The sequence below is a fragment of the Bos indicus genome, chromosome 2, assembly GCF_029378745.1.
Source record: "Bos indicus isolate NIAB-ARS_2022 breed Sahiwal x Tharparkar chromosome 2, NIAB-ARS_B.indTharparkar_mat_pri_1.0, whole genome shotgun sequence".
NCBI classification, from domain to species: Eukaryota; Metazoa; Chordata; class Mammalia; order Artiodactyla; family Bovidae; genus Bos; species Bos indicus.
Genome location: NC_091761.1, coordinates 98,584,843 through 98,590,740, shown reverse-complemented (window position 1 = coordinate 98,590,740; position 5,898 = coordinate 98,584,843). Strand labels below are relative to the sequence as shown.

Below are 5,898 nucleotides of genomic sequence, written 5' to 3'. Positions count from 1 at the left end.
ACAGACATTTCTCCAAAGAAGACATACAGATGGCTAACAAACACATGAAAAGATGCTCAACATCACTCATTATCAGAGAAATGCAAATCAAAACCACAATGAGGTACCATTTCACGCCAGTCAGAATGGCTGCAATCCGAAAGTCTACAAGCAATAAATGCTGGAGAGGGTGTGGAGAAAAGGGAACCCTCTTACACTGTTGGTAGGAATGCAAACTAGTACAACCACTGTGGAGATTCCTTAAAACAGTGGAAATAGAACTGCCTTATGACCCAGCAATCCCACTACTGGGCATACACACTGAGGAAACCAGAATTGAAAGAGACACGTGTACCCCAATGTTCATCACAGCACTGTTTATAATAGCCAGGACATGGAAGCAACCTAGATGTCCATCAGCAGATGAATGGATAAGAAAGCTGTGGTATATATATACAATGGAGTATTACTCAGTCGTTAAAAAGAATACATTTGAATCAATTCTAATGAGGTGGATGAAACTGGAGTCTATTATACAGAGTGGAAGTAAGCCAGAAAGAAAAACACCAATATAGTATACTAACACATATATATGGAATTTAGAAAGATGGTAATGATAACCCTGTATGCGAGACAGCAAAAGAGACACTGATGTATAGAACAGTCTTTTGGACTCTGTGGGAGAGGGAGAGGGTGGGATGATTTGGGAGAATGGCACTGAAACATGTATAATATCATATATGAAATGAATTGCCAGTCCAGGTTTGATGCAGGATACAGGATGCTTGGAGCTGGTGAACTGGGATGACCCAGAGGGATGGTATGGGGAGGAGGTTGGGAGGGGGGTTCAGGATGGGGAACACATGTACACCCATGGCAGATTCATGTTGATGTATGGCAAAACCAATACAATATTGTAAAGTAATTAGTCTCCAATTAAAATAAATAAATGTATATTTTTTTAAAAAATGTAGCCATGGCTTGTAAGACTACCTATTCTGGGTCCTGCTGGTCTATCCAAACTCATTTCCAACCACATCTATCTCATTCAATTCATTTCAGAGATACTAGCCTCTTTTTAGCTTCTGGAATATACTGAGCTCTTTTCATCCTTAAAAGCTTGTACGTCTTGCTTAGTTATTGAATGGCTGTCTCATATCTTCCAAAACAACATCACCTGCCTTAGGTAACCTTCCCAGATAACTGCACCTAGGCAACATCCGTGTCATCAACCTTGCTGTCACCTTGACAGCAACTTTCTCAGTTTATACTTTTGAGTTTTTTCATTTATTCTCATCTTCCACCATTGAGCAATAGGTACCATGAGATAAAGAAACCACACCATGTCAATTTTATTTGATTGGTAAATCATAAGTACTGTGGAAGAGAAAGATTCCTAGTCATATTGGAGAAATCCAAAAATCATATGTACTTTCAGTGGTGTAATAAGTCACTGATTTTTTTTTTTTTTCCCAATAGGGCAGTGTTTCCTAAGATTCTGATTCAGTAAGTCTAAAGTGGATCTGAGACTCTGCATTTTTAACAAGCTTCCAGGTGAACCCCAGACACCACATTTTTTGGTAGCAGGAAAGCCATCAAGCTGATAAATTAGATTTACATGGATGTTTTCCAAGGCTTACACCTTTTAGCTTTTCTGCATTCTGAGCTGGAAAGTAGAAAGAAACTACAAAATCAATAAAATGCGATGTTCAATTAGTGGTAATCAGTCTCTTGGCTACATTTTGTTCATCTGAAATTATGTCTCAACCTCTATTTACTTTACAATAGCATTTCCTAACAGATTTTGTACTTCAAATTTTCATCACTAAAGCATGAACTAATGCATATTTGAAAACTAAAAATTAATGTACAAATCGATAATGGTAACCTTCATTTGTATAGTGCTTTCTAGCTTATACAGAAATTCTAGGCACATTATTGTGTTTAATCCTCACAGCAATTCAAAATGTAGCCAAAGCAAGAATCATTAACCTTATTCTATAGAAATCTGATGGAAATACAATAACTGTGGTAATAATTAGTAGTATCTTCATAACTTTGTTTGTGTGAGTGTGTTAAGTCGCTCAAAAATGTCTGACCCTTTGCAACCACATGGACTGTATCCCTCCAGGCTTGTCCATCCATAGGGGTTCTCCAGGCAAGAATACTGGAGAAGGTCGCTATACCCTTCTCCAGGGGATCTTCCCAAACCAGGGATCAAACACAATCTCCCATATTGCAGGTGGATTCTTTACTGTCTGAGTCACCAGAGAAGCAATATTTTCATAACTTCATTTGTAAAAGACCTTAATATAAAACATTAGCTAATTTATTTTATTTGCATAATAATCCTTAAAATCAGATAAATATCTGTTCTTGGCTATCGGTCATATGTAGTTTTCTTGTTGTTGTTCTTGTTTAGTCGCTAATGTGTCCCAAAACAATTTTTACATCAGTTGTTTATTGTATCTGTCTCCTTGGCTACTTTAAAGAATATAAACTATGTGTATCTGAAAATCTGGATTTGAGTCCTTACTCTATTAATCCCTGTGAGACCTGGTGCAAGTGACTTTATTGCTTTAAGGTCCCTGACCTTATCTGTAAACTAGAAGGAATAATAACTTCTGTTACGGGGAACCACATTCTTTTTGGGCTTCCCTGATGGCTCAGTGGTGACGAATCTGCCTGCCAGTATAGGAGATGCAGTTTCAATCCCTGGGTAGGGATGACCCCCTGGAGGAGTAAATGGCCACCAACTCCCATATTCTTTCCTGGGAAATCCCATGGTCAAAGGAGCCTAGAGGGCTAGAGTCCATGGGGTTGCAAAAGAATCTAACATGATTTAGCTACTACACAGCAACACATTCCTCTCTCCACAGGTTTCCAAAAAGGTGATATCCACTGGACATGGAATAACAGAATGGTTCCAAACAGGAAAAGGAGTACATCAAGGCTGTATATTGTCACCCTGCTTATTTAACTTATATGCAGAGTACATCATGAGAAATACTTGGCTGGATGAAGCATGAGCTGGAATCAAGATTGCTGGGAGAAATATCAATAATCTCAGATATGCAGATGACAGCACCCTTATGTTAGAAAGTGAAGAACTAAAGAGCTTCTTGATGAAAGTGAAAGAGGAGAGTGAAAAAGTTGGCTTAAATCTCAACATTCAGAAAACGAAGATCATGGCACCTGATCCCATCACTTCATGGTAAATAGATGGGGAAACAGTGGAAACAGTGTCAGACTTTATTTTGGGGGGCTCCAAAATCACTGCAGATTGTGACTGCAGCCATGAAATTAAGATACACTTACTCCTTGGAAGAAAAGTTATGACCAACCTAGATAGCATATTGAAAAGCAGAGACATTACTTTGTCAACAAAGATCTGTTTAGTCAAGGCTATGGTTTTTCCAGTAGTCATGTATGGATGAGAGAGTTGGACTGTGAAGAAGGCTGAGCACTGAAGAACTGATGCTTTTGACCTGTGGTGTTGGAGAAGACTCTTGAGAGTCCCTTGGACTGCAAGGAGATCCAACCAGTCCATTCTGAAGGAGATTGGTCCTGGGTATTCTTTGGAAGGAATGATGCTAAAGCTGAAACTCCAGTACTTTGGCCACCTAATGTGAAGAGTTGACTCATTGGAAAAGACTCTCATGCTTGGAGGGATTGAGGGCAGGAGGAGAAGGGGACAATAGAGGATGAGATAGCTGGATGGCATCACCAACTTGATGGACTTGAGTTTGAGTGAACTCGGGGAGATGGTGATGGACAGGGAGGCCTGATGTGCTGGGATTCATAGGGTCCCAAAGAGTTGGACACAACTGAGCAACTGAACTGAACCGAACTGAGAGAGCATATTAAAAAGCAGAGATATTACTTTGTCAACAAAGGTCCATCTAGTCAAGTCTATGGTTTTTCCAGTAGTCATGTATGGATGTGAGAGTTGGACTGTAAAGAAAGCTGAGCGCCAGAGAATTGATGCTTTTGAACTGTGGTGTTGGAGAAGACTCTTGAGAGTCCCTTGGACTGCAAGGAGATCCAACCAGTCCATCCTATAGGAGATCAGTCCTGAGTGTTCATTGGAAGGACTGACGTTGAAGCTGAAACTCCAATACTTTGGCCACCTGATGCAAAGAACGGACTCATTTGAAAAGACTCTGATGCTGGTAAAGATTGAGGGCAGGAGGAGAAGGGGACGACAAAGGATGAGATGGTTGGATGCATCACCGACTCAATGGAGATGAGTTTGAGTAAACTCCAAGAGCTGGTGATGGACAGGGAGGCCTGGCGTTCTGCAGTCCATGGGGTTGCGAAGATTTGGTCACGATGACCAACTGAACTGAACTGAACTGAACCGACATCCATTTTACTCCCTAGAAAGGAACAGTTTTGAAGAAACACCTTGGAAACATCTGTTTCTATGTCCCTTGTGTTATATACATCTCCCTGATGTAGAAATTTATTAATCTGACTGGAGAGATACAAAGAATTTGACACCATTGATCACATCCATCTACTGGGAAGTGTTAAGTTATTCAAGTGACTATTCCCGTCTGTTGTCTATTATATCTTGTTTGCATAACTAAAGCATTCTCTTCTTGTATTCATACATTAATGCTGTTAATCACCTCAGAAGATTTTCTTCTAAAAGCGAGTTTGGAAGCCCAAATCAGTCAACATTTAGAATTCAAATGTTCTCTGAGTTAAAAGTTATGGGAGATTATTTCATGGACCTGGCAAGGTATCTTTTCTGAGAATTTACTTGCATGTGGGGAATCCAGTCTAAATTCAGGGGGAAATGTATGCCTGGAGGCCAATTGCATTGTTGCATTATCCAATCCTGCATTCCAGCTGAAAGATATTTTAATCCCCCTCAGATACCTATGTCTGGGCTTCCAGGTGGCTCAGCATTAAAGAATCCACCTGTAGTGCAGGAGACATGGGTTTGATCCCTGGGTGGGGAAGATCCCCTGGAGGAGGGCATAGCAACCCACTTTAGTATTTTTGCTGGCAAAATCCCATGGACAGTGGAGCCTGGCAGGCTATGGCATTGCAGGCAGATGCTTTAACCTCTGAGGCACCAGGGAAGCTTATGGTCCAAATGGGGTTGCAAAAGATTAGACATGACTGAAGCACCTGAGCATGCATGCACATACACAGATACCTATGTTTACTCCACAATTGGTTTTGGGCTTAGAAAAGAGGTAGGGTGGGTTCTTGTACGAAGAACCTGCCAATATGGGTCACATTCACACCAAAACCAAGAAGAAGGCAGCCTGGGTCATCACTGAGAAGTACTGTACAAGCTTGGGCAATGAATTCCACACCAGTAAGTGTGTGTGTGAGGAACTGCCATTATTCCCAGCAAGAAGCTCTGCAATAAGATCACAGGCTCTGTCAAACATCTGATGAAGTGGATTCAGAGGGACCCAGTAAGAGGTATCTCCATCAAGCTGCAGGAGGAAGAGAAAAAGAGGAGGGATAATTATGTGCCTGAGATCTCAGTCTGGATCAGGAGATCACTGAAGTATTAATAGATCCTGACACTAAGGAAACACTGAAGCTCTTGGACTTTGGCAGTCTGTCCAATCTGCAGGTCACTCAGCCTATCTTTGGGATGAATTTCAAAACACCAAGTGGAGCTGTTTGAAACGTTCTATAGTGCTGCAATATTTTCAATAAACTTTAGACAACAAAAACAACAAAAAGGAGATCATTTTTTTTTTTTTTCAGAGAAAAGCCAACTACTACTTTGAGGAGCTGTTTAAAGAGCAAAATATATATTGTATTGCATTATACATAACACACAATTAATGGAGCTACTAGTGTTAATGTGTGTATGTGTTAAATGGCTTTAGTCATGTCCAGCTCTTTGCAACGCTATGGACTGTCACCCACCAGGCTCCTGTGTCT

The 5,898-nt window shown here is 40.6% G+C and overlaps 1 pseudogene; it reads left to right on the top strand.

Moving 5' to 3' along the window:
* Nucleotides 1–5,223: 5,223 nt before the first annotated feature.
* LOC109576839 (small ribosomal subunit protein eS17-like) lies at nucleotides 5,224–5,635 on the top strand (annotated as a pseudogene).
* The last annotated feature ends 263 nt before the right edge of the window (nucleotides 5,636–5,898 follow it).